The sequence below is a fragment of the Macaca nemestrina genome, chromosome 12 (genome assembly GCF_043159975.1).
Source record: "Macaca nemestrina isolate mMacNem1 chromosome 12, mMacNem.hap1, whole genome shotgun sequence".
NCBI classification, from domain to species: domain Eukaryota; kingdom Metazoa; phylum Chordata; class Mammalia; order Primates; family Cercopithecidae; genus Macaca; species Macaca nemestrina.
In genome coordinates, this window is record NC_092136.1 from 99,768,830 (window position 1) to 99,792,763 (window position 23,934).

Here is a 23,934-nt window from a genome sequence, read left to right on the forward strand (position 1 = left end):
TACTTGTTAGATATAGAAGATAATGATATGAATAAATAGAATATAAAATATTATTACATGTCAGATATTTTTTGATCCAAGAAACTGAGACTGAGCCCAGTTTCTCTATTAGACTAAGCAGTTGTTTAAGCGGGTTGTATATTCAATTTTTTCTAAAAATAATTAGGATTAAAGAAGAATAATAAATATCACTATATTATTTACTCTAAAGTCCACCTGAAACCATATATATTATATGGTATATACCATCAGCATCATGTGTTTCATACTGATATTTACTCACTGGGGACTAAATCTCAGTATGAAACACATACTGAGTATGAGATTGAGTCACTGGGGAACATTTGCAGGTCTTTAGTAGGGCTCATCAGACAGAACTATATTTCATAACTTAATCAGGCTAATCTATAGTACTAGAATTTGATTTGATATTCTATATGATATTCTGATTAAAAACTCAGAACATTAATTTCTGTAAACTTCTTACATTTTATATGTTTCCTTGTACTGATAACTTCATATTTTATTGGGGTCATCCAGGCATATCTAACTTTTAAGCCTTTTAGATGATCTAGAATGCTGTTACAAAAAAAAAGGAGCTAAGGAAGGCTGGAATTTTTAATGTCAAAGACACTTACAAAAGAGTCTTTGCCTTTTTTGTTGTTTCTGTTGTTAATGGTGACATATGAGTCCTAGAGAAGCCCTCTAGAAGGGTACAGAAAAAGAAGTTAAGAAAATGACTGATCTCCACTTATTTGTAGTCAATTAGATATGAAGAACATGGATCTGTGTTCTTTCTGGTGACATTAAATAAGAGTAGCCCAGAGCCAAATAATACAGAGTCACAAAATATAAAGATAAAATTGTGAAGGCACATTTATATCTGTCAGAGAGCAACCTCTAGGCTTCTAAGTTTTTATTACTCTAAATAATTTTACTAGCATCTTGAATATCATCTGTGATTAGAGAACATGAATATTTTCTCTGGTAATCAAATGTTATTGCAAATAATACCGTACTTCCTACTGACACAATATTATTTTATTATGATTTAGCTGTTAGATAAACATATTTTTGGAAATGTTAACTTCATAGCTATACATCGTATGATAAACATTTATTTAAACTAGAAGCAGTTCCAAAAGATATTTCTGGAAGTTGCCTTTATTGGAATGCAATCTTATTTATCTGTAATATATAACAGGCCTTCACTGTCCCAAGCACAGAGAAGACATTCAAAAATATATTTTGAATGAATGAACAATTCCATTTCCATTAGTAGGCCTTTCAAATAAAATGCTTACAATATAATGCCTTAAAAAGAGCAAGATAGAAAGTTTTATGTGCTGTATGATTTCCTAAGTAAAATACATGGAGGAATGAATTCCACTAGATGGTAACAACAGTGCTATAGGCCTGAAAAGATTATAGATAACTGTATTTTATGTTCCACTTTCTTATAATGAAATACTATTATTTTGTACTGAAAACTAATATAAAGTTCTAAAAGACTACCCCTTTACAAAAGAGAATGTAGGTTGAATACTTCAAGAGTGTGACACCACACTGTCTGCCAAACATCCTTCCATATTTTCTTAACACTTTTGTTAATACCCCATCGCTGCTGTTAGCTTCTCTTTTCATCATTTCCCTGTCAAATTTATCTGTGGAACTGGATTTAATATGCCTTAAAACAGATTTTTTTATGCTCAAGGTATGCCTATTGTAACAGGCATTTAAAAACTTGCATTAATTATTTTCAAATATAAATGATATAGTCAAGAGCATTTCAATTGACTGGGGAAAAAAGGGGCTGACTATGAGCTCTTCTAGATTATCTCAGATGACAACAATTTCAGTTTAAAAAAGACAGCTTGTGTTGTTTTGACATCCTTCTTAATCTTCGAATATTTGCTTAGCACTCCATGTCATATGGCCCAAAATCCTTTCTGTGACTTGCTATGATCTGAATCATTCCTCACCTTCTCTGGACTATTATGTCAAATGTAGCTGTTTTCTAAGAGATTTCACAAAGGTTTTGTCTGTGCCATGAGATAAAATATGTCTCCATCTCTCTCTCTTTCTCTACTTCTAACTCTATATCTATCTCTGTATCTATCATGTGTCTGTTTATATATATATACTGCATGTATAATATACATGTGCCTTTATAACATACATTCATTATATAAAATTGTGTTAAAATATTGATAAGCAAAAAAAAAATCACCTGTAAAAGTAAAGCCAAGTGATAATTATTAAATCAGAGAGAGAGAGAGACAGAGACTGTGTAGAACTGTGATAGAGCGAGCATTTTCTTTATGTTTGAATCGTATCTGTTAAGGTAACTTAATTTCAAACAACTACTCAAAAAGAAAACTAGTGTCAATACGTTATGTATTTTAATGTGTTAAATATCACAAGATTAGTGAATTCAAAAACAGTCTAAGTAATGGTATTTAACTTCCTATAGCATATATGTTTTATAAGAGATAGTGGATAAAGTAGTACATGTCCACATTTGATATGCAAATAATTTTTTGGTAAAAGTTTCTTATTTTCCCATTCATTACTATTAATTTTAAATTTATAAACAAAAAAATCAGATCAAAGAATGTGTAGTTTAATATTCTCTGGCTGATTGTGCTTTTTGTTTGTTTCTAAGGACCTGGATCTATATAGTCCCTAACCTTCTCTTTATCTTGCTGAGAAGAGCAGTGACATTACAGCAAATAAAGGCTACATGACTTCTTTTTAAATACTGTTGTTTTTCCACTTCTATAATAAAATCAAATGAATAATTTCTGTTCCAATAGAGAATTGTCATTTCTCCTATGTTTTTTATTTTAAATATTTTCAAAACAGCAAAAAAGTAAAATGAATACCCATAAAACTATTCATCTAGCTCAGGGATCTTCAAACTAGAGTTTCATGGACAATTTCAGCTTGTCATCTGCTTCTATCAATGGTTTTATTGGAACAAATATATGCCTATTTATTTATGTATTGTCTGTGGCTGCTTTTGCACTGCAAGACTGAGTTGAGTACTTGTGACAGAGACCATATGGACCAAAAACCTAAAATATCCACCATCTGTCCTTGTAGAAAAAGTTTGTCAAACCTTGATTTAGATTCACCAGTTATCAAAATTTTGCTACATCTGTTTTGTTTATCTTTGTAATTATAGATAGGTAGATTATATTAATAGATACATACATATATAGATTTTATGGATATATATACAAATATGCTTTTTTTCTGAACTATTTAAAAATAAGTGGCTGATGTTATAATACTTCAGCGTGTATCTCCTAAAAAGAACATAATCTTATATCTCCTGCATGATCACAACTTTATAATACCCAAAGTATTTAACAGTGGTGCAATAATGTCTCAATACAATCCATATTCAGATGTCTTCAGTTGCCCAACTCAGCATCCAATCAAGGATTATGCATTGCAATTGATATTGTATATCTTGACCCTCCTTTAATCCATAATTCTTTCTTGATTTACCTTTCACAACATTTCCACTTACACAAAGTCCAAGACAATAGTCTTGAGTCATACAATTTGGATTTGTGTGATGATTTCCCCTTAAGTATATTAACGATTTTGATAAAAAATGTTATGCAGACGATGATACACACTTCCCATTTCATCATACAGAAGGACTCACAATGCCAGTTTGTCCTATAATTGGTGACACTAAATTTGAGTCACTTGGATAAGATAGGATCTGCTAGACTTATTTATTCTAGTGATATATTTATTCCATGTTATTGATAACTATTAATGTCGAGTGATATCTTGAAACCAAATATTCTGCTCCTCCACAATTTTGTAAATGGTTTTGACATCTATTGATGATCCTTGCATGAATGAGTTATTACACTGTAGAACACAAAATAAAAACTTTCCAATTACGTCATTCCTTCTACACTTATGACCTGGCATTCCTCTGTTTAAAAAGTTCTCTCTCCTATCTTTTCATTTCTTAAAAAAAATTTTAATATTACCGACTTATGGATTTTTAAGTATTCAATGTGAAATTATACGTTACTTGAAATATTCTTTTTGATACTTATGTAAACTGGCTGTTGGAAACCCCTTCAAAATGGCAACTTTGACCTATTGTCTTCTCTATGCGTTCATGATTGCCTTTAAATTCTGAAGCAACAAAATATTCAGAGCTCATTTTCTGATTCCTCTGCCCCAAACCTTGTATGTACTATTCTTTAAGGATTCCTGCTTTAATAAGAAAGATACCAAGATCTGAGTATTACGTGTGCTTATTGCTAGTGGTGATTTAAAAACAAAACTAGGGAATACGTAATCTTCATTACTTTTTTCTTAATCATAAATTCTTCTCTAATTCAAATCCAATGATACATGGTTTTTCCTCACTTCTCTTGCTCTATAATTTGATCTCCCATTTCCTGTCATGAGAATCATGTCTCCCCAAAATTCAGTATATTTACTTATTTGATTTTCCTTACATATAGATGAACTAAATTAAGAATCATGATATCCACTTTGGGAGGCTGAAGAGGGCAGATACCTGAGCTCAAAAGTTGGAGAGCAGCCTGGGAAACATAGCAAAACCACCAGCTTGGTGTGGTGGTGCTCACCTGTAATCCCAGCTACTTGGAGGGCTGAGGTGGGGGAATTGCTTGAACCCAGGAGGCAGAAGCTTCTCTGAGCCAAGATCACACCACTGCACTCCAGCCTGGGCAATAGAGTGAGACCCCGTCTCAAAAAAAAAAGAAAAAAATTCAGTTTATTTATTTATTTTTTTGGTTTAAGGTTGTTGAATGTAATCAGCTCCAGGTTAATACAGTGTAGTCAAACAGCCTTATCAACTGTTGCAATGTGGTGGGATACAGGTTAAGTCCTGAATGTATGTAGGTTGGTATTGTTTTGCATTTTTCTTGTTTTATTTTCTAAAGGATATCACAATATCAATATCACCACCTAAAATCTATTTAGTAAAGTTCAAGGATTTTTTGTTTTCTCTTTCTGTTCCTAGGAGTAGTTGCTGACAGCTAAATCTTTTCAAAATTTATTTGAATTTGTTCTTTATTTTCTGTGTGATAATGCTAAAAAAGCCCGATTGAGGTTTATTTTGCTTATATTAGCATACAATAGTAAGGTTTGCTTTATCGTTTTTCTTAAATTTACTTTTTAAGAAATATAAAAACATTTACATGGTTCACAAGTCAAAACTATACAAAGGTGCGTTCAAAGACGTCTCATTCTGATATCTGTTCCTTACAACTTGTTCACACATCCTCATAAGTGATCATTTTCTTTAGCCTATAATTTATTATTCTGTGATCCTTTAAAAAAAGTGTGTACATGTGTGTATTTAATAAAGTTAGCATGTTATTTATATACTTCATTTTGCTTTAATATGTTCTGGAATAACTTAGTATCTGTATATAGTGAACAGTTTTTTTCTGTTTTTCTCAGTTGCTTAACACTCAATTGTGTCAATAGCTCATAGTTTTTTCAAGTTTCCTATGCGTTATGCTTTTATTTGTGTCTTACTGAATTTCTTTCGTCAATACCTTAGTTCTTAATGCACAGATCTTTTACAACCTTAGTCAAATTTTTCTCTAAATGTTTTATTGTTTGATGCTGTTGTAAATGGGATTTGTTTTCTTACTATCCAAAGTGATCGACAAGCTTAATGCAAACCCTGTCAAAATTTCAATGAATTTTTTTACAGTTATTAGAAAAAAATCATAAAATGTGTATGGAAACATAAAATATTCTAAATAGCCAAAGCAATTTTGGGAAAAAAACAAAACAAAACTGGAGGCATCACAGCTTTATGATTTGAAGGTATATTACAAAGCTATAATAATCAAAAGAGTATGGTACTGGCATAAAAACTGAAGAGAGAACAGAGATCCCAGAGGTAAACTCATACATTTATGGTCAACTAATCTTTGAGAAGGGCATGAAGAATATAGAATAGAGAGAGGATAAACTCTTTAGTAAATAGTGTAGCGGAACCTGAACTTTCACATACAGAACATCATATCACGTCATACCTGAATTAATATAACCATTTCCTTGCTAAATTCTTGGGGTCACATCTCAAGTAGCTGAAGCAAACTGGACTTTAATATACAGAAGAATCCAGCAATCTTACTTCTGTGTATACACCCAAAAGAAAAAAAGTCAGTATGCTGAAGAGATAGCTACTCTACCATATTCATTGCAGCATCATTCACCATAGCAAAGACACCAAAATAACCTAAATGTCCATCAACTGATGAATGAATAAAGTAAATGTGTAATAAATACATATATACATACATACACACATATATGTATATACAACACACATATACATATATGTATATGTATTTACACACACTGAAATATTCAGCCATAATGAAGGAAATTGTGACATTTTTGATGAGAGGACATTATGCTAGGTGAAATTAGCAAACACGGAAAGACAAATGCTTCACAATCTCACTATATGTAGAATCTGAAAAAGTAGAATTTGCAAAAGCAGAGAATAGAATGGTGGTTGCCAGTAGCTGGGGGTGGAGGAAATGAAGAGATGTTGGTCAGGAGGTACAAATAATCAATTAGAACATGACCCCATTCTGGGGATTGAATATACAGCATGGCAAGTAAGGTTAATAATGCTGTATTGTATACTTGAAATTTGCTAAGACGGTAGATCTTAGGTGTTCTCACCATAAAACGATGCTAGCTGTGTGAGGTGATAGATGTACATTGGGTAGCTTCCTTTATGTGTTGGGAAAATTCTTAAAGAAAGGGAAATGATGTAAACTTTACTATATATTATATCCACAAATTTTATACAAGTGTGCTTTACCTGTAAATGTCTGGAAGAAAAAAAACCCTGAAAAAAGTCTCCAATAAAAAAATGTGGGCACTCAGGGAGTCTGTAAAAGAAAGTACAAATGCTTTGTGACAACTGAACCTTAGAAACTTCTGAGGTATGCTTTTTTATCAACAATAGAGTGCTGTTTCTGAAGAATCACACTGGATATTGTGAGAAAAATTTTTCTACTACATCAATTACTTCATTTTTTTTTTTTTTTTGCCATGTACTAATACACTGTTTTAGTCATTGAGGATACAAAGATAGGTGATTTAAGATTGTTGATTGCAGTCAGCTCAAGATTAATACAGTGTAGTCAAAAAACCACACTAGCTATTGCAATGTAGTGTCATACAGGTTAAGTCTGGAATGTATGTAAAGTAGCATTATTTGTTTTACATTTTTCTCGTTTTATTTTCTACTGGAAATAACTGCCATGAACTACTTCTCTGAACATTTGTTACTCATGTTACAACAAGGTCTCTTGGACTTGCTCCTGACATATTCCTGTAAAAATTCCCATTGATTTTTAGGGTTGATTCAGTTGATGTGGCTGTTATGTAATGTGTACCCTTCCTGTTGCACTGATACAGAAGCTCGCTCGGTCAAAGAAAACAGCCTTGCCTAATAAAAGATAACTTTGATTCTAACCAAATCTCAAGATACTTTTGAAGGTGAACTTGTTTTGCTAAATAAATGTTTGTCTTTTTCATTTCAACATGCCGTAATAAATTTTAAATAATAGATTATCTCTGAAGTTGAACAGGGAGTTGTATTCCCTGATACGCAAACCTATACAAGTTTAATAATAGTTTTATAAGATAGACTGGGGAAGAAAAAGTCAGTACTTCCAGTCTCTATCTGTGGCACACATGCACATACCCAGGGAGCAAGAAAGCTGGATGGGATTGCAGATTATGTAGTTTGAAAATAATTCAGTCTTTGTCCCATTGGTTTTGTATTGTCTAAGTCAGCATTTTAGAATTTTTTCAGTATTTGTAAATAAGCAGCCACATAGAGTTATAATATACATGTAATGTATAACTTAGTTATTATGCACAGGTGGTAAATTGACATAAGTGAACGTAACTGTGGAACCAACAACCAAATTAGGAAATGGATTGTTACCAGCATTCAAAAAGATTCTCTCTTGTTTCTGCAAGCCACTGCCCCACTCACTCAGGGAAACCACTATGTAACTCAACCTGAATTTTAATTTGCATTCCAGTAGGGCATAGATTGCAATATTCATCAAAGATGACAAGGTTAAAAGATGTTAGCCTAAGGAAAATTCTAGGTATCCATGTCTAAACACCAGTGCAAATCCCCAAAGAAATTATCTTTTTTTTATATAGGTCTAAAAATTATTGTTGATAATCTTTTCAATTAGAGTTTAGTTGCATTATTTAAATTTATAAGCTTAAAGATTTTCTTCATATTTTTGTGTGTTTTTTACTGATTTAAAAAAAATTATTAGAAATCCCTTCCTGGACATTGTGAAAGTCTTTGTTTTCCTAAGGTCTTTTGTATTGTGTATGTATTTAAATACTAACATAGGGTGTGTTAGACTACAAATTAATTTTGAAGAATTTTTATTGAAAATGACTACTTAGCCTTACACATAGGAAAATAAATGGTCATTTTAATGTATAATTATATTGTCTTCATACAATGTAAAATCAGCAACAAATTTTAAAGTGATAATTGTAATATAATTTTTCTCATCAATATTAATGTCAACTGAATGCCAACATTTAAAGTTGCTATCTGAGTATGATTTTCCTTGTAAGACTCCTCAGTTGATGACCCTGAGTCCACTATTGGATGGAATTCAAGCTCATGAGCCTGACACACAAGGCCCGTCGTGACATGATCCCTGTCTCCCTTTGGACCTTACACGACTGCTCTTGTTTATATTAAAAAAAATAACAAACTACTGGTGGTTTCCGAGTAACTATTGCAGCTTTTAAGCCTATCCTTCTGAAGTGCTTATCCTTCTGAATACAATTTTCACCCTTTGTATGATATAAAGTTCCACTCATCTCTCAAACTCCAACCCCTCTCCGCCCCCACGCAATTCTTCCTTCACTTAGTCTTTATGGGCTGTGACCACCGATTTTAATCTCCTTTTTAAGTTTGTTGCTTCTTACTTCTTTGACATTTTTCCCAAGTTCTAGAATGGTTTAAGTTTTTGAACCACCCCCCTATAAAATTATGAGCTTCTAAGGAAGGAGCAAGAACTATTTCTTAATTGCCTCTGTCTAGTACATTGCAGATGCTCATCAAATATTTGTGAGTAAATCTTCACAACACTTATCACAGTGATTAAAAAAAACAAGTAATTAAGTGATTGTTAAATGATTAGCTTCAGAAAACTTCAGGTTTTTTTTTTTTTTTTTTTTTTTTGGTGTTAAATTTAGTTTGCCCAATAAAATGAGTTAATTTGATTCCTCCCCTTTTGTTTTTAAAGTTTGTGTGTTTCATGATATCGTAAAGATAGAAACCACTTTAAGCAATTGAGGCCAAATTTTTTAAGAAATTCATAGGAAAAGTAAAAAAAAAAAAAAAAAAAATGCTCCGTTACAGAAACAAGTTAAAAACAGACCACCTTGCATCCCTTAATGAGAGCTAGGAGTCCGGCATTGTCTCTCCAACTGTCCTACAAGGGCCTGAGGTCTTCCGTGGGGTCTAAAGACTTGAAAGTAGTGCTTGGGATCATCATTTTTATCCTGTTGTTTCCTCCAGTTACTTCTTTGCTTTGCTCTGTCCTATAACTTCAAATGTTTTGAAACAGCTTCTTCTCTTAGAATCTATGAATGGGCAATGTTTCAGTTCCGTTAGAAACGTGACTGTTTTCTGGCTACCCATAATAAATCTGCTTTCCAGATAGGTTCTTTTCTACTACATTAAAGCCATTATAACAAAATGTAAAGAAAAAACAATTTTCTTTCAAAAAACCAGTAACCCAAGTATCTATTTCTTAGTGATTTGGCTTCATTTATAGGATATTTTATTTGGATCTGTTTTATAATCACTTGAAAGCATCACTTTAGTTTGGTTCAGGTCTATGGACCCAAATAAATTGACCATGTTTTGGCAGAGCCATCAGAAGAGAATTGTGGCCAATCCCTTAAATCTCTGCAGATGCTCTGTAGCTAAGTCAATCCAAACCGATCATCATCGTGGCCACATTGAGTGGTTTTTACTCTGCCATTGGCGTGATGCTTAGCCATAAAAAGATTTACCCTTAAGTGATAATATTTTTGTATTTTCTGCTAGCATAGTTTCCCATTTCCAATGACGTTGGGAAGTAAAACATCTTGCTTTTTTAATATGGTCATTTTCATTTATGCTTTTTATTGTTCCTTAACAATGACAAATAATGCAAAATGATATAAAACCTTTGAGATGCAGATTTCCTGGGGATAAATTGTTGGACTGATTAAATATCTGTTCATGACACTATTCTGAATGAGTCTTCATGTCATTTTGGAAATGAAGGTTAACATCTAATCTAGTTAAAGAAATAGAAAAATATATTGTGATTAATATCTCATCTACCCAAGAGCTTTGGTCAAACAAACACCTCATAACTTTTAAAAACAAATCAATGAGAGAAAGAAACAGGTAGATAATTACTGGAAAAATAATCTAAAACTTTTAAAAAAATTATTTAAGGCACTCATATTTTAAGAAGTTTTTTTGGGCATATGCAAAACCATTGGATATATTAGATAATCTCTGTCTCACATGCTCTCTCTATATATAGATTTATTTTTTGCTTATGTATTCAGTTCCATTAGAAACATGACTCTTTTCTGGCTACCCATAATAAATCTGCTTTCCAGATATGTTCTTTTCTACTACATTAAAGCCATTATATATATATATATATATGTGTGTGTGTGTGTGTGTGTGTGTGTGTGTGTTTGTATAAGTAGAGTTTTGTATTCTTTAAGATAATAATGCGGACGGGAACGGTGGCTCAACGCCTGTAATCCCAGCACTTTGGGAGGCCGAGGCGGGTGGATCACGAGGTCAGGAGATCAAGACCATCCTGGCTAACGTGGTGGAACCCCTTCTCTACTAAAAATACAAAAAATTAGCTGGGCACGGTGGCGGGCACCTGTAGTCCCAGCTACTCGGGAGGCTGAGGCGAGAGCATGGCGTGAACCCCCTAGGTAGAGCTTGTAGCGAGTCAAGATCGCGCCACTGCACTCCAGCCTGGGGAAAAAAGCGAGACTCTGTCTCAATAATAATAATAATAATAATAATAATAATAATGCTAAGCATTATTGTATTTTCAATGAAGTTTTCACTTTATACACTTGATAATCAATCCTGATTATCAAGTATTTTTAGGTTAGCATTCCCATTTAAAAAAATAAGAAAAAGAAAACTCCTTAATAATGTTAAATATAGGTTAATAAAGACATCAGAATATGTATTGGTAGTAAATCATTTACATTCCTCTATGCTTAGAGTAATTTGGAGAAAATTCAATAGTTCTTTATAGTCATATCTTTCCATAGAATTTATATTTGTGTTGCTAATTTGGTATTCTAGGTAAACTTTATTTCTGCCCTTGAAATGATTTTCATTTTCATTAGTCGCTTGCTCGTTTATTCCGTACATGTTTATTGAGTAAACACTCTGTGCAAGGCATTGCTAGCATAGTGAATGAGAAGAGGGCCCTGACTTCGTAGGGGTCACAATTCAGTAGAGCCCCAGAACATATAACTATATATGCTGCAGAAGCCACATATACAGCATCCTATAGGAGTACAGAGAAGGAAGAAACTAACTCTTAAGGAGAGGTAGAAATGTCAGGAGAGCTTTTCAGTAGGTGGGGATGTTTTAGTTTTAAATAAATTGATTTCAAAATTAATACCCAATTTCAACACACCATTTATAGAAAAAAAATTCAAAAGCATTGCTTTCCTATCATTATCAATTTTTTTTTTTTTTTTTTTTTTAATTTTCCTAGGCCATTTTTGGGAAAAGAAAGTGACTATTAATGACTTACATGACTCATACTGAGCTTAAAATATATATTGAAATCTTCATTTAAAAGTAGAATGTTATTCTCAATGTTCTTTCCATACTTTTCTTCGTCTCTGTGGCCCCATCTTTGTTTTGATGAGACTCAAAAACATCGATGCTGTTATCTTTTATTTTCAACCTTCAATGGCCTAGAGGTGCTTGCATAAATATACAGCAGCGCCCTCTACAGGACAGAAGCTAATCCATTCATGCGGAACATGCTTTATTTCTGGGTATGAAGGATGGATATCTTATAGGACACACAATGACTATTAAAAAAAAAATACTCAAAAGTAACTGCAAAGAATAATATCACATTTTAACCTGAAATATTTACAAGACTACTTAAACCTCTTACTAACAACTAGTAAAGTTCAGGACCAGCACCAGCTCCAGTGTGAAGATGAGATGCAGGCAAACTTTCTGCTTTCTCTAAGGAATTATGTTATTTTGAAAATGTCATTTTTTCATTTCTAACCAAAATGTCGTATTGAGTTTTTTCATCTGATTTCCTTTTAGAGTCTTCTTCCTCTTTAGTGGAACAGCCAATATTCTACTTCCCAAGTAGCCATATTTGATGACTATTATAACTTGAGAGAAATTAAGTTGAGCAGATGTTTACTGTGAATGTAATATTCATGAAAGAAATATATTCATGATTTTGACAACTTATTCACAAATAGTGTTTACAGTAAGACAAAAAAATTTTCGAAGTTCACATGTATCTTTTAAAATAGCACATTGACATACTGCCCATGGATATTTAAATTTTTGACCATGATTACAAATGTTCTGCAACTCCTTGCAGAAATAAAAGCACTGTTCTTCTCTTCAGGTTGTTTTTTGCATTTAGTTAAAAAAGTTAATTCTAGCAAATTGGTCTGGTGAAATAAATTATGAATGTATAAATGCAAAATTAAGAGAGTAAACAATGCTACCACAATGTCTCAATTTCAAAAATAACATGTTTAGAATTTAGACTTCCACTGAACTTTTCCACTATAAAAACTACTTTTTAATTATTTGAAAGCAATTTTATATAAGGTCAATCAAAAAGTGTTAGTTCTCAAGATAAAAAAAAAAATTGTTCTTGACAGTTTGTTCTATTAGAGTAGTAAATGCGTGGTTGCCAAGGGTATATTTCTAATTTCAAAGCTTCAAATTCCTATTTTTTGAGTACTGTGCAAACCTCAGGTGTAACAGAGTTGATGTTTAATGCCAAAACACTTCAAAATCAGTAACAATAATAGTGCTAATTATACAATTCCACATTTATATGACATTTTATAGTTTATGGATTACTTTTACATACCTATGTATGAGTATGCCTAATCACTCTACCCACAGTTGTTATACAGATTATATATAATGCTACATGTGAAAGCAGTTTAACTGACAACCCCATTAAACACAGGGAGAAGAAATGATAATTGGGTATTCTGTGATTTTAACAGCCGTAATAAGCATATCCTGACACTAGCTTCATCTCTCTGTACTTTCAGTTATATAAACATACATGACTAAATTTTTTAATTCAGATTGAGTTGAAAATTTTTTCACCTTATCTTACCAGATGCACTGTTCACATCCTCTGTAATGTTTAAGCCTTGTTCTCTATTAAAACAATCTCTTTCAAAAAACTACGGAAATCAAAGGCAAAAACTTTATCTGTGACGGATTCCCAAAAACATTCTTTAGGTGTGTCCTGATTGAATACACAACACAGGTTTTCAGACTTGTTAAGCTAACTCTCTTAAAGACTGAGTAATGTTCTCATCTTCATCTTGATCAATATTGAGCAATGATTATGTGTAGGTCTATGACGTCACCTTATTCTAAAGCCACAGTTAAACTGTTTTGTGAGAAGACTGTATGCTTTAAAAATCCTTATTTCTGAGTATCTAACAGGATTTTCTTAACTATTATATGCTTTTTAAAAATTAATGCACATTAGAATAGATGGATAAAAGTTCTTATGCTTCTATTCTGCAGGGAATTGGTTCTTATTCCCTATCAAATTGTGGAACAAGTAACTGCCCTGTTGAATCCTGTCTAAATAAATTAATCTCATAGTCATTGTGATTATGTGTCAGGAAGAGATGGCCAAATGAAAGTTCATCATAGGTTAAAGCCCTAATTGAGAAAACAACCCGATACTTTATTATGCATACTGAGAGCTTCTCCAAGGACAGGTAATAAACTAAAAAAAAAAAAAAAAAGTATTAATATTATCACCATTACTATTTTGGTAAGAAAAAAAAGTGAGTTGAAAAACTATAAATAAAATAATCACCATTTCTGAATTTAATTGAAATTAATGTCACTAATTTTTCTCTAATTGTGTTAAATTTATAAAAGAATATGGTAAATTAATTTCATAGAATTTTCTTACATCATTCTCAAATAATTCTATATAACTAGGTATGTTCTTTTTCTCAATGTCCAAGTGAACTGGAGAGATCATCTATGTGAGTGTTTTATTTTAAATGCAGCAATACTATCATTTTATACCTCGTCAGAAAATTTTTTGAAAGACATCATTGTTTTCTAATTAATACAATTTCTTAAAGCATTTAATTAATCTATAGACATTTTAATATCATTATGAATACTTGATAAACATTTGCGTATTTAGGAAGAAAAAGTTTTCATAAATGATTTCTGTATTTCTAAATTTGTAGAAATTTTTCTCTACAAGTTTGTAGAATTTTAGGCAAGAAGAAAAAATTTAGAAGACATAAAATAATTACATGTATAACTCTCATCAAGGCATTTATTCATTTTCTCTCATAATTCAGACTGAATTCAGATATGGAAATAGAATTTTTAATGTATTTCAAGCAAAGTAGTTATAAAATTCCACTGTCTTGTGAATACAACACTAAGATTTTCAAAGTCTTCTACTTGTGGAAACAAATAGACTGACAGTCATTCTTTGATCACATTTACTTAGAATATGTGATACAAAATCTTAGTTAACTTTCCAGTAGACTGGTGAATTTCCAGCTGCCCTTAGAATAATTGTAATGATAGCTGAGGTTTCTTACTTGTTTTCTGTGTGCCAAGTATTAGTCCTGGTACAAGTGCTTTACATTAAGAATTTCTTCAAATAGTTACAGTAACACTTTGAGGAATAGGGTTGTGGGTCCTACTATACTGATGAGGAAACGGAGGCATTGAAAGAATAACTTATGAAAGATCTTATAGCAATGTTTAGACTTTGTTTACTGGTCAAAGGAAGTTCTTAGTATATCAGTTTGTGGCCAACAACAAATCCCTTGCATATAACCAAGAAATCATAATATGTAGAACTATAACTTCTCAGTGGCTGTGCAATCCACCCAGACCCCATTGTCTGCCTTGTTGATGCACCAGGCAACTCAGATGCCACCCTTGTAGTCAGGACTCCTACTACATCTTAGAGTGGAATGTTCCACGGCACAATGATCCTTTCCACACTCAAATTGTTCATAGTTTCTTGGTATGTATATGTGAAGACGGAGCATGTTGTTCAGCGTAGAAGGAGTCTGGATGTGGATATTGTAGACACTGTCATGATCATTAGAAATGTTCTGGCAACGTTGCCTCTTGTCTTGCCTAGCAGATAAACTACTGGTAGTTTCTGTTACTGTTGTCCAGTCCTCATTTTTTTTTCCCCTTCAGATTAATTATGCCTTTTGCATGCAGTCTTCTTTTCTCTGAGAAAAAATAAGTATTATTATTTCATATGTAAGTATATTTACAAGCAAATGTGTGAATAATATAGATTATCAATGCTGAAGAAGATCAAGGTAAGAGGAGAATATGGCTAATACAAGATTATTAATACTTAATTATCAGTATAGAAGATTAGAAATTGGCTTTGAAAATAATTTTGAATTTAGCTAGGAGGAAAGAAAAGACCTTATAGAGACATTTTAAATAAGAAATGATTGGATAAAGGTCGGGTTGAGAATAAATGGGTGAATTGGATTTTAGGAGTGAGATTCTCAGCTTAACTTATCAAAGCACTCAAAAGGGCAAGTAAGTTTGAACCAACACAACAGATGGGAGATCAGAGTGTAGTCCAAGGGAGTTTATTACAAGGATTAGCTCTAAAATCTAATGGACAATATTAAAATTTCAAGAACAGTTTGCATTTCCATTTCACAGTACGTTTACTTTTGTTATAAATATAATACTTGAAATTAACCCTTACTTTCAAATCTAAAGTAAAATTATGCTTTATAAAATTGTGCAGTTTTTTGTCTGATGTTATGACCTAGAGGAACACACTGTGCCACATTGTCAATAAATGAGTTTTAAAAGTGCATCTTCAAGGAAAATGTATTAAGATCATGGTAGGAGAAAATGAGAGAGAATCCTTGGTAAATCAGGTGGACTTATTTATAGATAACCTTGTACATAAGGAAGGGAAAGGGAAACCTTTGGAAACACAAACGGCATCTTAGGAAATTTGAACACACAAAGTTTCATGTGTCTATAAAATTATTAGTAGATGCTAATTGACCACATTGTCTTTGTATTTACTCCTGCAAATTCCAAATTTAGTCTTAGTTCTGGCAGAAGTGTCTCTGCTTGAGAGGATATTTTAGTTTATACAGCATTTAAGAAACATCAAATAGCACAGACATATTCAGAAAATGTGAAATATTCAAGAGTAAAATAAATTGTAAACTGCCTGAAATATGAGCTATGTCTTTTCATTTTTGCAGTCCCAACAAAAGGTTTTAGATATATGTATTGCTCAACTCAACAGGTATATATTTTAATACATATTTGCTCTAAGAGATGTACATAGACACTGGAGTAATATTTTAGATGGCACTTATATTTTGTGAAATGACTTATTTTCATGTTTCATGGTATATTTGACTCAATGCACTATTTGTTTTAAGGTGGAATTGTAATATTTGTACCTTAGTAATAACGTTTTAAGGATGAGAAGTGGAAAAACTCCTCTCATACCAAGTGGCATATTGAAGTTAGCATCTTCATGAATATCTTCTTAAACCCTTATCTTGCAGCTACTATATCATATTTATTTTTGCATTGCCTTGTATTTTAGTGAATATATGTACATGCTTACCCTCTCCTGACCCTATTTGCATGTTCTTGTAATCTGATTGAGTTGGAACACAGATCATAGCTCCTACACCCAGCAGGTACTCAATGAGCAATTATGGATTTCAGTTCAATCAACATATTTTAAGCATTCAAAAACACTCCATGTCTGTAAACAAGTGTTTGAAAATATGAAATCCCTAGCTGTTTTTGTGTGGTCCTGGCTCCTTTAAAAGCTATGTGCCTCAGTACTCTACTAGTCACCACTCAAATACATGTACACAGAGTATTTTGCAGATGATTTTAGAAAATTTACAAAATCCCTTAAAGTCATCAGTCAACCCAGGTTAAGAACTTGTGGGATACATGTGCAGAACATGCAGGTTTGTTACGTAGGTATATATGTGCCATGGTGGTTTGCTCCACCCATCAACTCATCATTGGTATTAGGTATTTCTCCTAATGCTATCCCTTCCCTAGCCCTGCACCCCCCGATAGGTCCAGGTGTGTGATGTTCCCCTTCCTGTGTCCATGTGTTCTCATTGTTCAACACCCACTTATGAGTGACAACATGTGGTGTTTGGTTTTCTGTTCCTATGTTAATTTGCTGAGAATGATGGTTTCCATCTTCATCCATGTCCCTGCAGAGGACATGAACCCATCATTTTATATGGCTGCATAGTATTCCCTGATGTATATGGGCCACATCTTCTCTATCCAGTCTATCACTGATGAGCATTTGGGTTGATTCCAAGTCTTTGCTATTGTGAACAGTACCACAATAAACACACGTGTGCATGTCTTTACAGTAGAATGATTTATAATCCTTTGGGTATATAACCAGTAATGGGATTGTTGGGTCAAATGGTATTTCTTGTTCTAGATCCTTCAGGGATCACCACACTGTCTTCCATAATGGTTGAACTAATTTATACTCCCACCAACAGTGTAAAAGCGTTCTTATTTCTCCACATCCTCTCCAGCATCAGTTTTTTCTGACTTTTTAATGATCGCCATTCTAACTGGCATGAGATGGTATCTCATTGTGGTTTTGATTTGCATTTCTCTAATGACCAGTGATGATGAGCTTTTTTTCGTATCTTTGTTGCCCACATAAATGTCTTCTTTGAGAAATGTCTGTTCATATCCTTCACCCACATTTTGATGGGATTTTTTTTTCTTGTAAATTTGTTTAAGTTCTTTGCAGATTCTGGATATTAGTCGTTTGTCAGCTGGATAGATTGCAAAAATTCTCTCCTGTTCTGAATATTGTCTGTTTACTCTGATGATAGTTTCTTTTGCTGTGCAGAAGCTCTTTGGTTTAATTAGATCCCATTTGTCAATTTTGGCTTCTGTTGCCATTGCTGTTTGTGTTTTAGGTATGAAGTCTTTGCCCATGCCTATTTCCTGAATGGTATTGCCTAGGTTTTCATCCTGATACGAAACCTGGTAGAGACACAACTAAGAAAATTTCAGGCCTATATCCCTGATGAACAGCGATGCAAATATCCTCAATAAAATAATAGCAAACTGAATCTAGCAGCACATGGAAAAGGTTGTCCACCACCAGCTTATCAAGTCGGCTTCCTCCCTGGGATTCAAGGCTGGTTCAACATATGCAAATCAATAAACATAATCCATCACATAAACAGAATCAATGACAAAAACCGCATGACATTCTCAATACATGTAGACAAGGCCTTTAATAAAATTCAACACCCCTCCATGCTAAAAAGTCGCAGTAAACTAGGAATTGATAGAATGTATCTCAAAATAATAACAGCTATTGATGACAAATGCACAGCCAATATTATACTGAATGGGCAAAAGCTGGAAGCATTCCCTTTGAAATCTGGCACAAGTCAAGGATGCCCTTTCTCACCACTCCTATTCAACATTGCATTGGAAATTCTGGCAAGGACAATCAGGCAAGAGAAAGAAAGGGCATTCAAATAGGAAGAGAGGAAGTCAAATTGTCTGTTTGGAGATGACATGATTGTATATTTAGAAAACCCTGTCGTCTCAACCCCAAATCTCCTTAAGCTGATAAGCAACTTCTGCAAAGTCTCATGATACAGAATCAATGAGCAAAAATCATAAGAATTCCTATATACCAATAATAGAAAAACAGAACCAAATCATGAGTGAACGCCCATTCACAACTGCTACAAAGAGAATAAAATACCTAGGAATCCAACTTACAAGGGATGTGAAGGACCTCTTCAAGGAGAACTACAAACCACTACTCAATGAAATAAGAGAGGACCCAAACAAATGGAGAAACATTCCATGCTCATGGATAGGAAGAATCAATATCATGAAAATAGTCACACTGTCAAAAGTAATTTATAGATTCAGTGCTATCTCCATCAAGCTACCATGTACTTTCTTCACAGAATTAGAAAAATCTACTTTAAATTTCATATGGAACAAAAAAGAGCCCATATAGCCAAGGCAATCCTAAGCAAAAGAACAAAGCTGGAGGCATCATGCTACCTGACTTCAAACTATACTACAAGGCTACAGTAACCAAAACAGCATGGTACTTGTACCAAAACAGAGATATAGACCAATGGGACAGAACAGAGGCCTCAGAAATAATGCAATACATCTACAACCATCTGATTTTGACAAACCTGACAAAAACGAGCAATGGGGAAAGGCTTCCCTATTTAATAAATGATATTGGGAAAACTGGCAACCCATATGCAGAAAACTGAAAATGGACCCTTCCTTACACCTTATACAAAAATTAACTTGATATGGATTAATGACTTAAACGTAAGAACATTCATTCAATTTATCTCAGAATGCCAAAAAAGTATCGACAGACTATTTGCTAGAAAAATTCTTATTTAGATAACTTCTCAGAAAACATTTAGATGTAATAAAAAGAGTTTCTGATTTGTTGATGATTGGCAAGTATGTTCAGATATGAATTTTATTTATTTTATTTTTATTTTTTAAATTTATTTATTATTATACTTTAAGTTGTAGGGTACATGTGCATAACGTGCAGGTTTGTTACATATGTATACTTGTGCCATGTTGGTGTGCTGCACCCATCAACTCGTCATTTACATCAGGTATAACTCCCAATGCAATCCCTCCCCCCTACCCCCTCCCCATGATAGGCCCCGGTGTGTGATGTTCCCTTCTGCACAGCAAAAGAAACTACCATCAGAGTGAACAGGCAACCTACAGAATGGGAGAAAATGTTTGCAATCTACTTATCTGACAAAGGGCTAATATCCAGAACCTACAAAGAACTCAAACAAATTTACAAGAAAAAAACAAACAACCCCATCAAAAAGTGGGCAAAGGATATGAACAGACATTTCTCAAAAGAAGACATTCATACAGCCAACAGACACATGAAAAAATGCTCATCATCACTGGCCATCAGAGAAATGCAAATCAAAACCACAATGAGATACCATCTCACACCAGTTAGAATGGCAATCATTAAAAAGTCAGGAAACAACAGGTGCTGGAGAGGATGTGGAGAAATAGGAACGCTTTTACACTGTTGGTGGGATTGTAAACTAGTTCAACCATTATGGAAAACAGTATGGCGATTCCTCAAGGATCTAGAACTAGATGTACCATATGACCCAGCCATCCCATTACTGGGTATATACCCAAAGGATTATAAATTATGCTGCTATAAAGACACATGCACACGTATGTTTATTGCAGCACTATTCACAATAGCAAAGACTTGGAATCAACCCAAATGTCCATCAGTGACAGATTGGATTAAGAAAATGTGGCACATATACACCATGGAATACTATGCAGCCATCAAAAAGGATGAGTTTGTGTCCTTTGTAGGGACATGGATGCAGCTGGAAACCATCATTCTTAGCAAACTATCACAAGAACAGAAAACCAAACACCGCATGTTCTCACTCATAGGTGGGAACTGTACAATCAGATATGAATTTTAAATGTTATGGAATGATAGTAGTTTTTCATTTGCTTCTAAAACAACACTACACGTTTTGGCTGTAAGAGGCTGATAATCTTAACTAGGGAAGAAGTACAGAGGAAAAATGAGCTGTAGAGTGGAGAACATATGTAAATACACTTTAAAAAGAGGAGAGAATGTGTTATATTTAATAAAAAACAGTATTTTTAAAGTTCCATTTAAGAGACACTGAGCATGAAATTAGGACTTGTTCAACTCTGTAACATAAGTATTATGTATTTTCCATATTAAAAATATTTTTTGTTTGAAATATTTTTTAAAACATTATTTATAAGGTATAATACTAAACTTATATTTTTAGCAATGAGAATGCATTTGAGATTTTGTCTTCAAGCTTTAGTTCCAAAGGGAAAGTAATTTTTACCAGAAAAAAACAAAATGGTCAAGGAATGATTCAACATCCTATAGTGGCACAAAGTGGACTGTTCTCATCAATAAGTTGTCATTGCCAGTAAACTGAAGAAGAGAACAACAGAAATGGCTTACAATTGGATATTTCCACTTCTTTGAAAGAAGAAAAATATGTTACCAGATATGAGTCAAGATGACATAAACAAGTACATGATTTGTCTCCATTAACTTTGACCAGAACCAGAAAAAGTACATCAGATACATGCTATACATAGAAATAAGCCATTAATACACAACTTAGAATCTCTCTCATGACCTCATTCTATAAGGCTTACATTCCTAAAAAATTTCTCCCTCTACCCTTTCTAAAACATGTAGCTAACCAGACTATATGCAGATCTGATTCCAATTGCAGTTTACCTCATTTTAATGTGATTTCTTTAATTATAATGCAATTATAATATCAGGTCAACTAAGAAGGGTGTGTGCACAGCATTTACTAAAATCCTAACATGAGTTGATTAAATGTTCTCTGTGTTTTTGGTAACCCTCACATTCATGGTCAAAAGAATACAAAACCTCCCATGGCTTTGCCTTGTTGTATTATCAGGTGATCTCTTCCGGTTTGTACACTTTATCTGTATCTTCCTGATATAAAAAGTTTTTGCAGTTTTCCCTGATGTTACCTATTTTTAGTTTCTTAACCTCAACATCTTCCTCTCTGAATTCCTCCTTTAGTGAAGACTGTCTACTCCTCAAGTTTCGTTGCCTCTTATTATCATGAATAAGCTTACTTGTTAATAACATATAGGCCATGGAGGACATTTCAAAAAATTGAAGTTAAAAACTGTGTTGGGCAATAAAAGCCAGTACCTCTTATAGGTCAATACATTCAAAGACAGGACTTATTTGAGTATATAAATTTTTGTATACCTATAGAAACATCTCATTAATTTATTGTGTAGCTCATTAACCTATTATTTTTTATATCATTCCTTTTGTAATGAGAAATGATGAAAAGTCAAGTAGGTTTTAGTTTTCTGGGGTTTTTTTTTTCATCAATACTTATTCAGTATTGACCCCATACAAGTCACAGTGATAGGCCTTGTGAAAGATGATTTAACTTTTTACATTGTTGCAGTAAAAATAACTTTATTATATATTCAGAGTATACTAAGGACTCCTGTAAGGAAACACATATGATGTACCTTTTAAAATTTTTATTCAATCATGTCTTGGCCAGATTAAATTTCTCCTCTACAGAGATAGTAGAAAATACATTTGTGTCATGTGTATGTTTTCACTGTTTAATTCTGAAAAAAAAAAAAAAAGTCTATTCTTTCAGATATGGGGAATGCTTTTTATTACAGGGGCTTACTATCAGATTTTATCAGCACAGCTTTTTCAATAGTATATATTAGATGTCTTTCTGAAAAAATATTTCCATTAAAAGCTTCTCAAAATCTAGTAGCTTCATATTTTATTTCTAAACCTTCTCTTAAAATTATGTTGTAAAATCTAACACCTCCCCAAAACAATGCTAGTTAACTCTGGGACTCTCTCCTGCTCTAAGAAACAAACAAATTATAAGAAATAGTTCTATATTACTTTGAAGAATTAGTAAATGTATATCAAATTGATTTTATTTGAAAGCTGTTGTCGCAATATTAAATATAGAAACAATAAAAATTATGATTATGAAACAATTTGTAGACTTCCCATTTTGTACCAGACAATGTACTTGAAAATTCATACGTATTAATCTTCACAACAGCCACAGTGAAGTCGTTACTATTATCCTGATTTTACAGACAATTAGAGAGATTAAGTAACTTCCCTAATGTAAGACAGATAATGAACAACAGAACTGGGGTTTAAACTTGAGGAGAATAAGTTTGAGAAGTCAGAAATTAAGTCTTCAGAAATATTTTTTCATGCTATAATGTAAATTATAAATGGAATAAACCACAATAAACTGTCATGGAAAAGACCGTCGAATTATTGCTCACCTTACTGTAGATGTAATGGGCAATTGAATAGTTACCACTTAGCTTCCTTTGCTTCCATCAGCTATATAGGATTCCTTCCAGGTTTGATAAAATTCTTAAAATTTTGCTTCGTGTTACTGTATTTTAGAATATATTATTTTACTGTTTGAAATAGTGCATAATTTAAAATTTTTATCTCTTAAATCTATTGTCTTGCACCCATCAAGTTATCTCCTCAACTAAAATAGAATGTGACTCCTTGCTGGAGATGAGAAAATTTTTTGTTTCATAATTTTTGTTTATATCCATGGGATATATGCGCAGGTTAGTTACATGGGTATACTGCATGATGCTGAGGTGTATGGTACAACTGATCCCATCACTCAGGTAGTGGGCATAGTACCCAATAGCTAGTTTTTTGACCCTTTGTCTGTCTCCCTCCTTCTCTCCTTCAGTAGTCTGAAGTGTCTCTTCTTGCCATCTTTATGTCCTTGAGTAACCAATGCTTAGCTCCCACTTACGAGTAAAAAGTGCAGTATTTGGTTTTCTGTTCCTGTGTTAATTCACTTAGGATAATGGCCTCCAGCTGGATCTGTGTTTCTGCAAAGGACATGATTTCATTATTT

At 33.0% G+C, this 23,934-nt stretch overlaps 1 protein-coding gene across 5 annotated transcripts in view; it reads left to right on the forward strand.

Annotated features, from left to right (window-relative positions):
* Window positions 1-23,934, forward strand: part of LOC105484296 (contactin 5) — a 1,362,583-nt gene that overhangs the window by 752,261 nt on the left and 586,388 nt on the right. The window lies entirely within an intron of this gene.